General features: G+C 42.5%; 1 protein-coding gene across 6 annotated transcripts in view; it reads left to right on the forward strand.

The window, feature by feature from the left end:
- Window positions 1-19,480, forward strand: part of Lypd6b (LY6/PLAUR domain containing 6B) — a 159,076-nt gene that overhangs the window by 118,518 nt on the left and 21,078 nt on the right. The gene's annotated exons all lie outside the window — the stretch shown is intronic.

Here is a 19,480-nt window from a genome sequence, read left to right on the forward strand (position 1 = left end):
AAGCAGAGAAAGGAGATTTGTTCAGTATGGTCATATTGGCAAGAGGGAGAAAGCAATCCAGAGACAACTGAAATCCACCTCTCAGGTTCTTAAAATGGGGGGGCGGTAAAAAGTAAAATAGAAGGCAAAAGTCACACACACACACACACACACACACACACACTTAAGCAGTCCTAGAAAGGTGTGGTTCTGCCCATCATTGGTCTATCATGATCTCAGCTAGACTTTCCTCCAAGATAATCTACGTCATCAGCACTATGTAAAATCCCTTTCTTGTCCCTGGGGACAGCCCCATACCTGCTCAACCCTCTCCTTTTCTCACCATTCAATTCTTAGGAGCAATTCTAGTTCACAAGGGTGCCTTGTTTTACTAGTCCAGAGATTCAAAGGAGAGACCCCAAAATCTCTTTGGAATGTCCTCATTCCTTCAAGGATGATGGCCACATTGTTCATACTATATGCCACCACGATTTGAGGTCTTTTGCACATCACAATTCATTTAGTCCTTATAAAGTATTTTGAATAGTTTTAGATTTCATACCCATTTTAAGGTGAGAAAAGCAAGAGAGGTTGAGTAGCCACCCTTGGCCAGATAGCTGCTAAGTGGCAGAGATTGGAGGCTTCCCAGAGGTGCTAGGCTCTGGGAACCGAGCATGAACCCTAGCTGCCTCTCCAGTTAATGGAAGGCAAATCTTCCTGAATTTTAGAAAAGCTCTCTTGGGTCATGATGTGTTGTGTTGTGTTGTGTTGTGTTTTGCTTTGCTTTGTTTTCCCAGAGACAGTGGAATTGGCTGTTTAGTGTGATTGCTAAATATTTCCGGGCACAACCTTGTGACCCGAGATAGGTCAAGGCACATGGTAAGGGAACCTGAATAGAAATCATAAAGGTGTTTGCGATGCCATAGAACAGGGGCCCACCAGTGTCTCCCAGAATGTGTCGGCTTGGAGTGGGCTCATTCCTATCCTGCTAGAGAGGCATTTGAAGAATGAGACTGTTTAAGGACAACCCCCACAGGCTTTCAAGTAGCCTCTTTATTTTGGTTTATGCTCATCAGATGCTGCCCAAAAGAAAAGAATGTTGTGCTTATTTAGCATTTTGTTTAAGGACTATCCTGGAGAAAGAGAAGGGTGCTGCTGATCGCTCCCCCTTTTTATACATTATTTGTGGAAATTAATTCTCCAGATAGTATAGGTGGTTTAACTGAGGAAAGTGGCCTATTCCCCATTTCTGAGGTCATTTTTGCAGCCTTAAAGCAGCCCATAGTACATATCTTAGCAACCGAATCTCAGCCGTGGGCTCACTCAGAGGAGTATAGAACCTTCTTGGCAGCCAGGATCAGACCTACGGCTCAGGAAGGTCTCATTTCTGGATTTCTCACTTTGCTTCATTAGCACCGGTCTAAGAATAAGTGGAAGTCACTCCACCAGCCTGATTTCTGTCTCCCTCACATCCTTCTGTGGTGTTTTGACTACTTAGCCTCCTGCTATTATCCTGATCATGTTGGCTTGGGCTAGTGACAGATCCCTGTGGCTGGAAGGAACTTGCTATAACCTCGGCATAAGTCAGAGCCTGCATGTTTCTACACATAGCTCCTCAAGCTAGACTATACTAGAAGACAGGCAAGTGGACATGCACAGCCCCCAACTCCAAGATAACACAGGCAGCGCTATAATGCTTACAGCGTATCCCTCCCCCTACCTCTTTCTCCCTCTCCCAGGGAACTACTGCAGAGGATAGATCTCTTGATCGGCAGACAAGAAATCCTAAAGATATTTTCCCCACACCAGTGGAAACTCAGCCATCCTCATCATCTTTCCCTTCGGCTAATCTTCAGAGTATATAATCCTCTCCTGCATTAAGTACTCTTTCCTGTGGATGCTTGCTTCTTTTTTTCCTCCCCTTTGCAAACCAACTGGAACCCTGTATCCCCAGCATAGAAATTGAAAGCGGCCAGGCAGGTGGTCTCCACAGCAGGACTTGAGCTGCTACTGCCAAACAGTGCTTTGAGGTTGTGGTTGCAGCCCAGCTACTCAGCCAGCCTGGAAGACAGAATGGCCCTGGACAGGCCTCAGGCCGGAAAGCTTGTCTTCTTTAGAGCCTTTGGGGCTGTTCTATCCCCACTATAAACTTAACTGCTTCCTGGACTTCATTAGCTTCCTCCTGTTTGGCTAAGCAGCAGTCCCCTGTTTGGCTAAGCAGAGTCTCTGCTTCAGGACACACACACACCTACTGATTCACACTTTTGTCTTTGGAGTTTGCTAACACTGCCGGTTCTATAGGGGACATGGTTCTTGTTAAGTACTATGAGTGACATCAATGTATCTAAGACCTGGAGCTGAGGAGAAGGATGTGAATAGGCTTGTATGTGGTTTGTGGGTATGTATATGGAGGGAAGAGAGGTGAGACACCTCCCAGCCTTCTGGGCCAGCATGATTTTAGTAGGCTTAGAAAATTGTGGTTCACCACAGTGTACCCATTGGATACATGGAAAAGTCCTCTTGTCTTCTGAAGGGGTTTTACTTGTCTAATCCCCATGGAGGATGCTTCAGGCACAGCTTTCCTTAATGTCACTGCAGCGTGACTCGCTCTAGGGTTGCTGTGTTTAATTAGTCCCCTTTCTTGTTGATTTTATGACCAAGGTTGTAGGAAGAGAATACTTTGGAGTTTTTGGAGGTTCCCCCACAAGTCAAAGTCATTGCACAATAATAAACAGACAGGGTATTAGGGAAGAAAAGAGCAGAGATCTTGCTTAAGGCTGGGGCTTGGCAGGGATCACGGAGCTGGGGAGGGCTTTGTGTAGTTAGAAAGCAAACATCAGCACACCACCCCCCACCCAATAGGTTCCACCCCACAATCATGGCCGCTTTTGCCATCTGTTTACCATCCTCAGAGACTCTGTCTTCATAGGTCATCACCCAGGGTTCCACTAAGTGCAGCGCTCTAATGGTAACCATAAGCTGCTCTGGACAGCCATCCTCAGGGAGTCTGAAATCGAGACGGAAGTTTCTCATGTACATGAGACAAGCCTGCACTTGAGCTGCCTGTCCTCATTATGATCATACTCCATATTTAACTCATAAGCACAGAACTTTGTCTAATTATTAGCTCTGCTCCCTTCTCCTTCTATTCTCTAAAAAGAAGAGAGGCCATTATTCCTCAACAGCAGATCTTAGTGATCTCCCCACCCAGCAAATAGTGGATATGTGTGGATAACAGGTGACCTGTAGCAAAGCTCTGAGCAGGGCCTGGCTTCAACTGATGGCCAAATCTTTCCTTAGATTTGCGTTGGGGCCTTAGAGATATACATGGAATATCACCAACATAACCCACCGAGCCTGTTAGGTTTTGCCCACCCTACTGTAATGTGAAGTATCCTGTAGAGTTACTTGCCAACTCCTAAGGCAGTGGACTTTCTGTATTTTATGGATCCTTTATTTGACATTAAACGGCTGTTTAATATATTTCTCCACAAAGCATACTTTCTAGTTCTAAAAATAATTTCTAATAAGAAATTAGAATAATTAGAAAATTGTGGGGCTGGGGAGACACAGGGCATAGGAAAATCTCCAAGGCCTTCTCTGGCCTGCTCTGAAAGGGGCAAGGTCCCTTAGCAGTTGTCAAGTTGTAAAACTGTCCTGCCAGGTTTGAAGCTTTTAATTTCCCTTGTCCAGATACCTGTTTACTCAGTTTCAATAATTCATTGTGTTAGCTTCATACAAAGGATTCCTGAAATAACGGAGTCAATGGCAGAATGCAGAAAGCCAGTGTGTTCTCTCGGGCTTTCTCTCCACCAGTACGACAAATGTTCCCTCCGCTGAGTCTCACCTATCTCCTGGCCATCTCTGTTATCACTTAAGGCCCAAGGATAGTTTGGCAGAAGCTTCCTTTGACTTGAGAGCTGAGCTACAAAGTTCGAATACGTGGGTTTAAGACGTTAGAGAGTAAAGTGGCATTGATTTATTTGTTCAGTTCTTGGCTGGCCTGAGAAACCTGTCCTGTCAGGCAATGAACAACTGCTCTTCTCCTAACTAGTGACTTCAAGAGAACATTACTCATCTCCTCATTACTGTTCCCCTGACTCATCCGATGTGAATAGGAATATTCAGACAATGGACATGTAGAGCCAAAGTTCCTGTTGAAGACTGTAAGTTGCATATGTGTCTGGAATATGGAGCCATGGTTCATTCTGGAGAGATATTACAGAGAGTCAGTCTTCAGCCATGTTTCTATTTGAGACATGGTATTGGCCAGTATTGTCAAAAGTGGCCCAGTGAATGGCTAGTGTACAACCACAAGGGACAACTGGCCTCTCTAGCTTTCCTGGGGCTGCTCCCAAGAACATAGGTGCAGCTGTTAGCACTGAATCTGTGCCTCTGAGTATTGTTGTGCACTGACCCGATAAATCAGTGGAGCTCTTGGGAAACTCTTTTAAAACTTGTGACAGTGTTGACAGGTTATCACAGGTTGTCATGTGCCATCATAGCGGAGTTCTACTGAAAGGCAGCCAAAGGCATTTCCATTTTATATATGTCACCTTTTCTGTCATGTTCTGGCTCTGTGCTGTCCTTATGTCCTTCTGTGTATGCCTCAGATGGAGAAAATTGAGGCTGAACTCTTGTAGATCTAGTGTGGATGTCTGCATAGTTGTAGAGATCAGTATTGGTTAGAATGTGTGTTCAGTCCATTTTGATGCTCAGGGCATTTTGGAAATTCTTGATTCTTAATATTTACAGTCATCAACAGACTAGAGAAAAAGAGTTTTGAGCAGGAGCTGTATCTGAGGCTTAGTTGAGCCATTATGTGTCTGCAGGACAGCTTGACGTTTCAAGCGTAAAGACTATATTCAAAGAGGATGCTGGGTGTAAGCTTGCGGGCTAATGGAAATCCTACCTCTTCTGCAAATTCTTACCTAATCCTTCTCAGGTTTAAATAAAATCCACAGTTGCTATTATAACAGCTACCCTGTCACCCTTCTCTACCCCCAGGCACTTGAAATACATCACTAAACAATAGAATTAATCCAAGGCCCTTTAGACAGGAGAATGAGTGCCTTGGGGCAGGAGCCTGTCTCTATCTTCAATTCCAAAGACTAGGAAAAAATAAATGTTTTATAGAAGGTATGATGGAGTCATTAGTAGCTGTGAAAATAAAAGAAGCTGTAATCCAGAAGGCCAGGAGTTTGGCGGCCTGTCCTGCAGGGTCAGTGAAATAGGAATCTGCTCTCTGCAGAAACAGCTGCCCTGGAGATCTTGAGTCTGGCCAGCCCAGGAGACAATAATGTGTGCCCTGTAGCGGGTTCATTTTTTTAACCACTGTCCATGATTCCTATGTCGAAATAGGGAGGCTCAGCCCAGAAAAGTGCTAAGGAAACAAAACCAATTCTTTTATTACTCCTACAACATTTACAGCCAAGTCCTATTCGATGCCCTTTCCCTTGGGCACCCTGACAGGCATTTTAATGATTTATTTTCTTTTTCACAACCAGAAGACAAATAAAATATTTTATCACCTTTTGGGTGGACTTGATGTCTTTCTCTTCATTTCATCACTCTGGGTCTATAAAATTCTCCTTACCTTTCCGTTTTTATAACTCACGGGTAGGAATTCTGGTTACCTCATTCCTTGTCTGTTGTTGCTTGTTGTTGTTGTTGTTGTTGTTTTTTAACATGATTTTTTCTTCTGAGTTCTATAGACCCAGCCCTTTTTGTTTTGCTTTGCTTTTATGTGTAAACATGGTTGCTGAAGTTGGAGAAGATGGAAAAGAGAGTTATAAAACATCCCATGTTTGCAGTACCATAACAGGGAAGGCAGAAAAAGGCCTCGAGTAAGAAAAAACATTGTCAGTTTGATTCTCTGCTCTTTAGAGGTATTAGAAGTTTATTTTCATAAATTTGGGGTGATTGGTGCTAAAGTTAAGTTGGTTGAAGAAGAGAATGACCCACAACTGGGAATCTCTGTGCGGTTTCTTTTCTGGGATGTATAATGGGAGCCAACGATTTGTAGGTTCTTGCAGCACTGTGGCTGCCCCTTTCTCTTCTGAACTGCTCTGTCTTCAAAGCGCCCTCCCTCACAACTCCCAAGCCCACTGTTCCTGCCTTCTTGGCTCACCTCTGCCTCATTTTACATCCGCCTCCTTCTGTCAAGATTCCAACAGCAAGCAAGCTTTACAGTCAAACCAGTGGTCAGAAGCCAGAGCAGATCTTGACCACAGGTATGGATTTGTGAGGGAGACCTTTGTCTTGTTAGGATCTCAAGGCTGCGTTGTTGATGCGTCATCTGTCAGATTCAGTATTGAGATCTGGATAGCTGGTTTTTCAGGTCTCTGAACCAGCTGTACGTGGTCTGAGATTCTCAGAGAGCTGGTTAGACATTACTTCTCAATGTGATGGTGAGGGTGTTTGTAATTTAGTAGTTGTTCCTCCCCAAGATGTGCACCATTCCATCTGATGAAGGTCCAAATAAAACAGAGGTAATGGAAGTTTGGATTTCTCCTCCCTCTGCTTGGCCACCATGAGGCAACAGTGTCTGGCCCTGGTGACCCTTATGTTAAGGGACTGTAAGCTCAGACTGGCATTTACATAGCCTTGAGCTGTCAGGCCTTTGAACTACACAACCAAATTCCCAAGTCTTCATATTGAAGATGTCTGATTTATATGTGTACAAAATTCCTCTCCTTCATGTGTGTGGTTGGCACTATTTCTCTAGAGACCCTAAGATATTCATGAGAATAATTGTGCTTTACTGAGATGTTCTAAAGATGAGACTCATTTGTGCATTTCTGGATGTTAAGAAGACATGGTGTTTGCCAGTTATCTATAACATTCATCCAAACGAATCTCTGTCTGGTGAAGCCTTGGCCATTCTGAGTTTACTTGTTCACTCTACAAACCAAAGGGTATACGTTTATTTACATTTTGGCCTGGTGTTGAATTCAGCTTAATTCCAAGCCTTTTTACATAGATCTTGATTCCTGGGTGTAGCATGTTGGCTGCCCTTCCTGGCATGACGCCATCATTAGGCTGATAAGAAGTCTTCTTATCATTACTCCTAGTGGATAAAAATTTTGAACAGAATAAATAAAGACAAGGTTCTACCTCTCGTGCTGGGCAGTTAGTGTTGAGGCTTGCCTGTTAAAAACATTATTTGGTGGCTCACAATTTGCCACCCCTCCCCTCAAGATACAAATGTTATATAGTGCCCTGTTAAAATCTAGGTCCTGCATAAAGCTGCACTGATGTGATAGCTTGGAACAGTGTTGTGATGGAAAGGCAATTAGTCAGGCAATATTTTACTTTAATTTACTGTCTTACATCTCATCACTCTGTGCTTCCTTTTGTGTTTGTTCACAAGCCAACTGCTTTTTAACATGTGCCTTTATTTATTAATCCAGAAAATGTTGGTTTGTGAATCATCAGTATCATAAATAGTACTCTCTCTATATATATATATGTATATATATATACACATATATATGTATATATATACATATGTATATATATATATATATATATATATATATATATATATATACTCAGTATAAGACATGGTGCTTGCCTTCAAAGTGTTACAGTTAAGAGAAAGGAAAAATATATATATAATTATAACACTCTGTTGGTAAACATACACAAGCATTTATTTGTGTGACTTACAATAAAGATGGAGTTTTATAAATAATATAGTAAATATAATGCCTAGTAAATCAACGTCTTAGACAACAAGCAGCTGCCTGGAGATCTCAAAAGCCAGGGCAGGCACTGTTCATTACAGAGTAAGGACCCAGTGATAAGTGTTGGGAAGGGGAAAAGGGCAATTGAAGAATGGAATGAAGCCTTCCTTAGTCAGCTGCCTGGAGACTGGGCTCTAGACTTGGCTTGATGTCTCCCACAGCTCCTGATCCTCTGACTGTGTCTTGTACTTGGTCACTTTATCTGCTAAGCTTCTTGCCCTTTTCTCAACCATCTATAGACCTCCAAATTATGTCTGGTTTGCCGCTTTGGTTATGTAGTCCTGGTAAAAGAAGTTTGCAGGCAGTTCACAGGACCTGTCTGGTGGTCGTCTACATCCTGACATGACAGTCACCCCACGGATTGAACAGGAAGCAGTGGGACAATGGCCATAAAGAACCTCATGGGCAGCCCTATAGATGCACTTGCAACACACTTTGAAATTAGAATAACACTTAGAATTTAAATCTCCCATAAGTACACGTAGAAAATGCCTTTGTTGTTACACCACCCCTCGCTCCTAACAGGTGACATCCAGCCTTCTTTACCTTGAATGTTTTGTGTGCTTCCATCTTGGGTGAGTTATCTGCAGATTTGAAGTGGATCATACCAGCTGCATGCGAGTTTTACAGAGCATGGAAGGTGGTGTATCAGTCACTCCCAGAGGCACTACCGAGGGTTTTGTAATTGAAGATGAAATTCTCAGCAGTGGTCTGAAGAGAAATACCCTCAAAGCTTTGAGCTGAGTGGGTCTGTCCAGTGCCACAAGAGAGCAAACCCGGATACCCAATGGTCACCGTCTTCAACCACATTCCCCTCTGCTTCTCTTTTGTAGCATGAAACTCTTCCAGGTTTTCATGGTTGGCTGTCGGTTCTTATCAGCTGGCAAGGCAGTTGACTAAGGTGCTCACTCGCATCACTAAGATGCTTAGGAGTCTGCTCTCAGTGTCCTGGCAGTAATGAGAGGGTTTGCTGTATTCAGTTGCTCAAGGTCTTCTTCCATCTGGCCGGTTCCGGTCTGTTCCCCACTCCCTTTGTTTGGCGCTAGGTGTCTTCCCTTTTGTAAAGAAAATGAATGTAAATTATCAGGGGCAGTGAAATACCAGGATGCTTTGCCCTGAGATCTAGCTTGGGAGGAGGTGGTACACCGTCTGTGAGCAGATTGCATGCCTGCCAGTAGTTCATTCTCCTGGGAACTTCCACAGGGCCTATGCAGAGCATGTTCCTAGGGTTGAGGGTGGCTCAGCTGAATATGCCACACCTAACAAAGAACTCAGACATGCTCTTCTTCTTACACAGCCTGGACTGTCTCCTTGCTCCAGACTGTTCCTACAGTGGACAGGTAGCATTGGCCACGTGTTTACTATTGACCAGGCATGGTACAAACCACTGTCATCTTCTCTCTTCATTCCTTGGATTTGCTTCTCACTGGAGACCTGAAATATAACTTAGATCATTGTACTGAGGATAGAGAGGAATTTGAGGCTGACAGTTCCTAAATGGACATCAGTCCTAAATTCAGGATGGGAACAAGGCATTCCAGACTCTGGTTAAATCCAGAACACATTTATCCTCACAAGCAGCTTGCTATGTTGAATAAGGAAGGCTGCATATTTAATCCCTAGGCTTCTCTTCCTTTCCTTCTTTCCTTCCTCCATTAATGTCAGGGTCTTAATATTAGTCTTTCATCTTTTAGAAAAAAAAACCCTACATTTCAAGGACAGTACTTCATCACCCCTGGGCACTGGAGGTCAGTGTAAATTTAAGTAAAAGTGAGTTTCTTTCTCTTTACTCTGGCCTCCCCTGTTGGGAAGCTAAGCAGTGATTCTGGCCCTGGCCCTGCAATGCAGTCCCATGCAATGGCCGCTAGCTCACCTTGCGTTTGAAAATTTATTTTCTGTTTAACATCAGAAATGCCATTCTTTCTAGTCCTAACACATTGTCAACATGATCTTCTCGGCCTGATGACTGTTTGATGGGCTCCTGGAAGCCTGCTGCTCCTCTTTCTCAACCTTAGTATGTTCCTGTGCTTATTCTAGTCAGTAGGTCTTCTCAATAAATCCATCAAAGGCTGGGCCAGTCTGCACAAAGCACACCTCCCACCTTCCTGGGAGGATTGAAGTGCAGTCTTTAGAGCTTGCCTGGATGGAAATTACTTCTCTTTATTAGGTGAAGCATGAAAGTATACATCTGTGCGTTCCATTCACGTATGGCTACTGCCGTGGTAGGGAGATTCCATATTGTTTCTCCATGAGCTAATTAGTAGTTTTCCAAGTTTGGGAGTGAGGAAGAATAGCTCAGGCTGTACACCGTGATGTAAGAATCATTGACCTGTGGCAAGCAGGGGATAGAAGTGCATTCTGGGAGTCCCACTTTGCTGTCCATAGTGATGCTTAAGTGCCAGTTATTTTGGAAGAATGCAAAAGGGCAGTCTGTGAATTGAGTTGCCAGGTTGGTGATCCAGGAGGCTTATATTCTCCCCTACAATTACAGGTCTTTGACAGAAATCAGAATTCTCCGAAGTGGTGCAGACGGGTTTAGGCAGCTACACAAGGTATTTTACCTTTCAGACCAAGGCCTTTCCTTTCAGTGGCTCTTAGCAGCTAGTTGGCAATGCAGATAACTGTTGTAAAGTCTGGATTTTTTTTTTTTTATGTTGGTGAATTGCTTGTGAAGTCTACAGAGCTGTGTGATTTATTAAGTAGATTTTATATTTCTAACAGGGAGGATTAAAAAGACAAGCTCTACTGCTCCGATCAGCACATATGCTGTGGATGTAATTGTTTCTCCAGCTTTTTAGCTGGTGTGTATTTCTGTTAGCAGGGTAGGCCAGCTCCTGATTTTTTCTTTTTAAAACCACACATTCTGGAGATCCAGGCATTAATCATTTTGCAGAGAGCTGCCAATTCCTATCGTCCAGTCTCTTGCCACTAGCAAAATCTCAAACTATGCCTCACTCTTCTGCATCTTCTATCTTGAAGGGGGTGTACCATCTTAGGGGTGCAGCTCTTCGGGACCTTCAACTCTAACATCGCTTGCTTTCTCCAGCTTTTCTGAATTAAGAGCAAACACCTCAGCCGCTTCCCAATTCTTTTTGTTACTAGATAATTCACAAAGCTGGTAGGAAAAATTTCAGCATTGAGTTCAGACATAAACTGCTACATCTTCAGTAGAAACTTGCCACAAAATTTTATCACCTTTATTTATTTTCCCTGACAATGAGAAAAGGGAAGGAGATTTGTGTGCTGGGAAATCTGCTTCTCGCTGACTGGAGAGGAGGCGGCTTCTGCTTTGCCTAACTTCTCTCCAGAAGATTTAATCAGTGTGCGCCGTCAAGAAAGAAGGATGTTCTCGCCTCCTGAAGATGCTTTGTCTGAAATGATAAACACAGTTAAGGTGACAGCAGGCCCGCGTGCAAAGTGAGGGAACTCTTGTTTATGACTGGAATACACAAAGGCAGATTTAACAGGGGCTTTGTGCCTTTTTTTTCTCCTTCCCTAAACTTCCTGATTCAGCAGATGGTGCTGGGGCTGCAACCGTCGACTATGCTGCTCTACACAGAAACCCAGCCCAGCCGAGTGATTCTTCACTAGGTAGTGCTTCTAGGTAGTAATTCTTTGGTAGCAACTATAATGACTGTGCCATTTGATGCAGCGTTTATGAGGTCTTCCTCCTCCCTAGCTCCACCCTGTTCCCATTTCCTGTTTTCCCTCCCTCCCCTTTCCTCCAGGCCTGCCTAGCTAAAGGTAACCACTGATCTGCTCTTACTCAATTCTATGAGAATAATATTTTTTTTCAATTTTTTCAAAAGGTATCATTTAAAGAGTGGGCATATTTACGGGGAACTATGTTATATTTTAATACATGAATACAATGTTTAATGTTCAAATCCAATTAAACATTTGTCTACTCAAACATTTCTATATTGTGGGTAAAACACTCAAAATCCTTTCTTGTAGCTCTTCAGGAATATGCAGTATATTATTACCACCAGTAGTCACTCTACTTGAAATAGAGCAACACTATTATTACTCCCATCTCATTCTGGCTCCTCACCATTGGCTAATCTTTCTTTGCCCCTCCCTAGCCATCCACAGTTTTAGCTTCTGCATATTTAATGAGAAGGTGTTTCGTTTGTCTTCTTGTGCCTGCCTTGCTATTCTCTAAGTTCATCCGTGTTCCCCCCAAATAGCAGGATTTCCTCTTTTCATGGCTGGATATTAATCTGCTGCATAGCCATCACCGTTTCTTTATCCATTTGTCTGCTATGAACCCCTATGTTCAGATTTTAACCTTTGTTTTTATCAATAGGGTTTCTTTTGTCTACCTTGCTCGCTCCTTCCTGTAAAGTCTGTTCATCGTTCCACCACCTTCTGAGTCCTATGTACCAAGGTAGCAGACATAACCCCCAAATTCTGCCTCTTCACAAGATTCCTTTTGCTAAGAGATGGGCTAACAATAATATATCTCCCTCGCCACCCTCTCGTGTGACTCCTTCAAGTGGGCATTGTGTGTGAATACACATTATCTTAGGCACCCTACATCTTAACTGTTCTTCGTTTAGTAAGTGTCATTATTTTCGTTATGGTTTTGTCCCATACATCACTTCTTTTCAACCCCCTCTTTCCATTTTTATGCTGGTGATTTCAGGTAAAATCAGTTCTTTTCGTCAAAAATTTCCTTATATGTAAAAACTCCATGGTAATCCTCACAGCACTAGCCACACAGAAAGTACTCATATGCACTTGTTTTGTAGAAACTGACCTCTGATGTTGTTCATGTTTTTAAGAAAGAAATCTCTTTCCTGATACATTCTTCTCCTTTATCAATCTGTATCGTGTGTAGGTTTGTTGAGGTTTCTAGCATTTGGGGGACTGTTCCTGCCTGAGTGCAGCATTAGAAAAGTGATTCACTGCCTACTACAGAAGAGCTTATACTGGGGAAGCAATTCTCCTTTGACCAGCAGCAGACTTTCATATGTTTGTCATTTGTACAATAGGTATATAGATACTATATATAATATATACTATATACTATTTACTATATACTATATTATATATATCATGATACATATACTATATACTATATAATAATATGTAATATATAGTACATGCTATATAATATATAGTAGATATTTACAAATGATTATTAAAGGAATAAAATAGAAAAATGTCTTAGTAGGTAAAGGTGTCTGCCAACAAGCCTCACATATATGTGCGTATGCACACACACACACAGAATAAGTAAATATAATTTTTTAAAGAATTAAAAGAATAAATACATAAAAGATAATGCAATATATGTGTATATAAACATGGATTATATATACACATAAATATGGTGCTCAAGGAAATTTTACTTTTAAAAGTTGTATTCAGTTACTGCTTTTTGCATCAATAAAAACTATAAAGATAAACTTGGAAGGATGGTGTCAGAGTACATTTCAAATTCAATATACAGTATAGTTACCCACCAAGCGGAAGCCAGCAGCATTCATGGTGTGGTGGTTTGCATAAGAATGCCTGCCATGGACTTGGAGATTTTAGTGCTTGGTCACCAGGAAGTGGCTCTATTAGAAGGTGTGGCCTTAGTGGAAAAAGAGAGTCACTGGGGGTGAGCTTTGGGGTTTCAAATGCTCAAGCCAGGCCCAGTCTCTCTCTCTCTCTCTCTCTCTCTCTCTCTCTCTCTCTCTCTCTCTCTCTCTCTCCCCCTGCTGCCTGCTGATCCAGTTGCAGAGCTCTCTCTCCAGCACCTTGTCTACTTGTGAGCCGCCATGCTCCCTAGCATGATGATAATGAACTAAATCCCTGAATTTAAACAAGCCCCCAATTACATGTTTCCTTTTAGAAGAATTACCATGGTCATGGCATCTCTTCACAGCAATAGAAATCCTAACTATGACACATGGAGTCACCAGTGTGTCACCATCAAGGATCTGCAAACCCTGACTGCTTTCTTAGATATAGGTCCATTTTCTTTTCAGTACCAAGGACAGAACCTAGGTTCTCAACAATGCATGCTTTGCACCCGTGTCCCTCTCCCTAAGGGGTCAGAGAGCCTAGACCCCATAAGGGGCTATGAGACAGTTCCTAGCCTTTTTCCACGCAGTCTCTCACTCAGAGGTGTAGAATCCTAGCACTAAGTGTTGCACTGGTTTATATCCTGCTGTCTACCACACATTTCATGCCTCATTAAGGGATTAAATTTCCGAGCCTCTGGGATTCCTCTTGACGGATTTCATAACAAGTGCGATCATTGGCTGGCAGTGACTGCTATGGCTGTTGTTTTCCTGCTTAGACATCAGCTTGGTACTTTCGCACCTTCGACCTTAATTTCTTTGCAAACTTTTACTGTTTTGAGTTAATGATAAGAAACGGGATAATTGTTGCCTCGGTATCTATATGGTCCTGTGGTTTAGCGCACTCCGTGGTCCTTGTCAGGCCTCATTGGAGCACTGTGCGTGAAACCCATGTCCTGATGCATGCATTAGTTCTGTAAATGGCTCCTTAAAAGAAAATGTGACTTTCCTTTCACACCTCATTTCTTCATTCCACAAACATTCGGACCTTTGTTCCGGGCCAGGCCCATTGCCGGGACGACAGTAGTGTAAAGAGACCTCATTGTGGCAGGCTGAAGCTCTCCTTCCACACCTTTTCTTCTTCCCACTGAAGGAACTGAGGAGCCCTAGAAGCTCTGTGTGGGCTCCTGTGGTATTCTGGAGTTAACAGCAAGTACTCCTTGTGACTCCTCAACCCCCCACCCCCATCAGTGGACTGAAACCATCAAGGAAATAATAGTAAGTGAAGCCATCAAGTGAAGCCATTAAGGAGAATAACAAGGTTCTAAAGCCCACATCTGAAGACATCTCCTATATCTCTCTGCAGCTTGGCAAACAGCAGAAATGATTGCCGTCTGCTGATTCACCCACAGAGCTGAGAGCTGCGGACCAGCCTGGCCTCCTGTGGGCTGGACACACATCTCTGATTAGGACAATTTCAGAGTCTTCCAGACCCCCTTTAGACTTTGCTTAATCCTTCTCACTCCACTGAGCTATGTATGGTTCTGCTTAGAGTTTAGGGGGAATTACAATACCAGGCTTGAGGGGAGGGCAAACTCTGGGGAGTGGGACTTCAAACCCATGCTCTTCCTTTCTTTGTCAGTGTGAGGTTGACAGAGAAAAAGGCAAATGACATCAGTGGCCAGGTGTCAGTATAAAGCAGCTGATTTGGAAAATAGTTCCTTTGAGGCCTGTTTGGGTGAGAATCATTGAGATCACAAAAAAAGGAAGCAGCTGGTAAGTTCTGGAAACCTTTTTATATAAGCCCAGACTTTGAATAATGCACTAAATGGAGTGTATTGCATGTATTTAAATATTTATGTACAAATGGCTCGTTTTTTAGCCTGCTGTGCCACAGCCCCGCAACTTGACACAATTGTTTTTAAATTCCCATTGTCTAGATGCTAGAAGGTATTGTACAAAAGACATCGGAATCATGGAAAACAGACAAAGAAAACACAGACCGGATCATTACAAACCACACTGCTCTTCACAGCAAACTAGAGTAAAGGGTTTTGAAGCTGTGTTATGAGTAAATTAAAATGGAAGGATATGGGCCTAGACTTGAGTCAAAATTCTCTGTTCAACTCACTAACTTTGTGACCTTGGGCAAGTTTCTATTCTCTCTCTTATCTTCACACTCCTCATGTGTGAAGTGGGGACAATGATAGCTCCCACCTCACGGTGCTGTGACAATTACATGAATTCCTTGTGTTGGGTGTCCAACCCTTACAAAGCCTCGTGAATGCTAGCTTGAAATGGAAGTTTCTCTACATGAGCTGAATAGAACCAATCACTAGCAAAATATTACAAAGTAAGATCTGGGAAAGGCAGGCACTTGGTTTTAGGAGAAGATACCACAGCTGTGGATACAATGGTGTCCACTACACAGTAGGTGTCTGCTAAATATTGCTTTGTTAATATTTATAAGATTACAGTATAATTTTGATGATTATATTAATAATCCAACATTAATATCTGAATAAATATGTGTAGAGGAACTACGGGCATGAATTAGATTGTTCTATGAAATGAACTAAAATGTGCACTTCAAACGAGGGCACAGGAGGGACTGTTTGAAGCAGGCAGAGGTAGAACTTTCAAACTTCTAGCCTGGAAGTCATTACTGTCTCTTTTCTCACTGGGATGTAGGCATTGGTTGCACTTGGTTCCCTAGGAGCAGATGGTCTATGGATGTCTTGCCCTGGGGCTGTGTTTTCCTGGGGACAGCATTCCAGTTCCTGTCTGTGAGGCAGAGATCCAGGAGGAGGGTGATAGGCCCACAGTGAATACAGTCACTGCTTTCTCCCGTTTCCTTCTGGGCCTTGAGTTTCATACCCCAGGCGTGGTAGAGAATAGAGGCTGGTTCTGGAGTCTGACTGATACCCAGAATAATCAATTCACTGTGGATCTGTGAGCAGACCCTACCCATGTCTCCTCTAAGCCCCCTTGTGCTGCTGTGGGCAGGTTGGCTTGATCTTATGTGCACCTTACCTTCTTTCCTTACTCCAAACCTTTGTACTGAGGCAGGGAAAGGAATGGACATTCTCTACCTATCCCCAGCCCGAAGTCAGTACTCAGACCAGATGTGATGAGCAGGGGCTGTCTTTGCAGGAAGATCTACCGATTTGCCAAAGAAAGAATGCAGCTCTGGGACCTCCTAGCTACAGGATTGTGTAAATCACTCAACACTGATAAAGTTAAGGTTATGAAATTCAGTAATTTCCATTTTGTACCACAGCTAATTAGCAAAAGGAGAATGGTGACAGAGAACGAATTCCCAAACTTTTCACGAGGTAATCCTGGATGGATGGCTCCAGACAGTCTCACACGTAGTCACTTCCAAGATGCTGCATTCAAGGAAGCAGCATTTAATGAGTTCTTCTCGTCTCCTAGACGTGATTCTAAGTGCTTGGGGGAAAAATTAACCCACTCACTGGAGATCACTATTTTTTATTATTATGGCATTTTTACAAGGAGGAAATGAAGGCCCAGTAACCTGGCCAATGCTAGACCCTCATGTTGAGGAACAGCTGAAGTAGCTGAAACCCATCTAACTTGTTCACCAAGCTGAGGTCTTTTCACCCTTACCACATAGGTCCAAAGGACCACTGCGTCTCTTTGCCTTTAGGGCAGGTTTTGAATGTGGAGTTGGTTTGCTGAGGGTCCAGGTGAGGGATTTCAGGCCTCCTCCTCTTGCCTGCAGAAGTGGACCTCAGAACCTCAATTATAGTCAGAGGAGATATTGAGCTATTTCCAGTATTTCAAGGAGTAAAAGATATGTCATGATCAGTATGGCTCAGTCCTGGAAAGCCTGACGGAGGTGATGAAAGAACGAGGAAGGACAGACAGACATACAGGGAAGCTGGGGATGAGAGGGGATGAGACAGCCGTGCTCACTCTGACCAAGGGCACCAAGAAAAACAACCCATACCTCGGACTTTTGGTATATATAGCTAATTTTTACCTTCAATGGCCAATGGAACACTTGTGGTCGGACTGCAGGAAGGCTTTGCCAACTCCCAGAGGTCTGAGGGATTGGTCTTTGTCAGGAATTCACATTCAACTCAGGACTTCATCTACTTTATTCATTCACTTGAGGCTGCCTCTACTCCCTACACTTTTAGGAATATCGAAACAATATGGGCCAATGAATATATAAAACAGTTGCTTTGCATTTGTCCATATACTGTGATAATGTGATCATTTCATTATCTTTTGTGGATAACTACTTTTCATGGCAATTAGGCTTCCAGCCTTACCGTGTACAATAGTTATCTTTTATATACACTTTAGATGAGTTCCTCTAAACATGAAATGGGTTTGGAGTGGGAACTAGACAGAAATGGATGTTGGAGCTGAAAACATTCGTGTCTATGGGTCTGAGACAAGGAGAGATCTGGTGCCAAGGGTCAGTATCAGTGAGCTGGCATGGTATTACCCTCCTGTTCTAAGAGAAGGTAGTCCTTCCTGTTGGTTTCTCATTCTTATGTGCATACCAAATGCTTTTATTTCACACAGCTGTGACTGGCTCTCACTGAACTCAGGGTGTGCTTCCAACCAACTTTCAAAATGTAGTGAGGAGGCCAGATTGCTAGTTTCCCTTACATCCACCACTAAATGATGCACTCTAAAGCCAAACAAAGATGCTATTTTGCATTAACTGCAGTTTGGATTTTTTTTTTTAATGCATGTATTAAGACGTAAGGCTATATGGAGGCTAGAGGATGAGGAAAGACATTTACATAATTTGAAACAAGATCTCTCATTGGCCTGAATCTCACTGAGTGGGCTAGATGCTGCCTGGCTAGTGAGCTCCAGGGATCCCCCTGTCTGTGTCTGCTCAGTTCTAGCATTATAAACCTTCATTACTGTGCCTGGCAGTTTTTATATGGATACTGGGCATGGAGTTCAGGGACTGCCCTCACATCCTTTTAAGCACCAGACCACTAGAAGGAGCTGCCATGCTTAAATGTACGACAGGTTAGTAACTGGGAATTGTCAGGCCAGTTGCACCATTCATTCTGTTTGTATTTTTGAATAAGCCATGTGTCCTCATGGTTGGGAAAACCAGACCAATGAGGAGTACATTTTGAGGAGTCTTCTTGTTACTTGTGCCCTCTCAGACTTTAATCTGTCACTCTAGCTACAAACCTTCATGTCTGTTAATTTTCCATATATGCTTATTGCATGTATTTATGCATGCACAAGTAGACACATGCAATGCTTCTAAAATCCGAGAGGTGACATGGTGTGTGTGTGTGTGTGTGATATGTATTGAGTAGCGTGGGAGGATATCACTATACATGGATACAGGAAGGAATTTTCAGAAATAGAATTTGGGTCAAGGCTAAATGCAAGTGAAAGTTGAATACTGTTGTGAATTGTTCTTTAAGAGCTGGGATCCCATCAGCACCATATGCAAAGGCCGACTTTGTGTGGGTTCCTTAGAAGAGAGAATCAGCAAGCATGTTAACCTATCAAATTGACCAAAATCTAGAAAATTGACACTATAATTTTGATTTGCATTTCTCCTGTTTGGAAGTGTGCTCAGCTTTTTAAAAATGATGTTTAAAGACTGTTTTATTTATCGTCTATAACACAGTTATGTCTTTTGACAATTTTCCTATTCATTTGCACATAAGTTTCTTATGGAAACTATGCTAGTAGCTGTTTTCATAACAGCAAAATTACCTGAGTGTTTGATTTTGGTTTTGTCTTTGATGATTTGGTGATTTGAGTTGGAAATTGTTTTCCCAGGTTGTTACTTGTTCTTGACTCTACTTATGATATATATCTTTTGCATATGGAACTTCTTAAAACTGTGGTTGAGTTACTGAAATTTTAAGCGTCCATTTCCTGTGTTTTATTCATGATTGGAAGGACTTTTCCCCATTCCAAGTACACCATTCTTACTTCCTTCTGCTGCTTAGAGTTATCATGAAATAGTTTCAGGCGTACACGAATTAGAGGAAGTAGTGTAACAACTCCCAGGCACCCATCATCCACCTTTAGTCATTTGAAAATGCCCAATCTTATCTACTTTCCAACTTATATTGAGAATATTAATACATAAATCCCAGATATCATATTACTTTCTCAATAAGTACATCAATATATGTTAATGACATATAAAGATTTTTAAAAGAACATACTTTTCATAACATTGTTATTCCAAGAAGTTTGCGGAATTTTATA

Source organism: Mus caroli, chromosome 2, assembly GCF_900094665.2.
Source record: "Mus caroli chromosome 2, CAROLI_EIJ_v1.1, whole genome shotgun sequence".
In the NCBI taxonomy this organism is placed as follows: domain Eukaryota; kingdom Metazoa; phylum Chordata; class Mammalia; order Rodentia; family Muridae; genus Mus; species Mus caroli.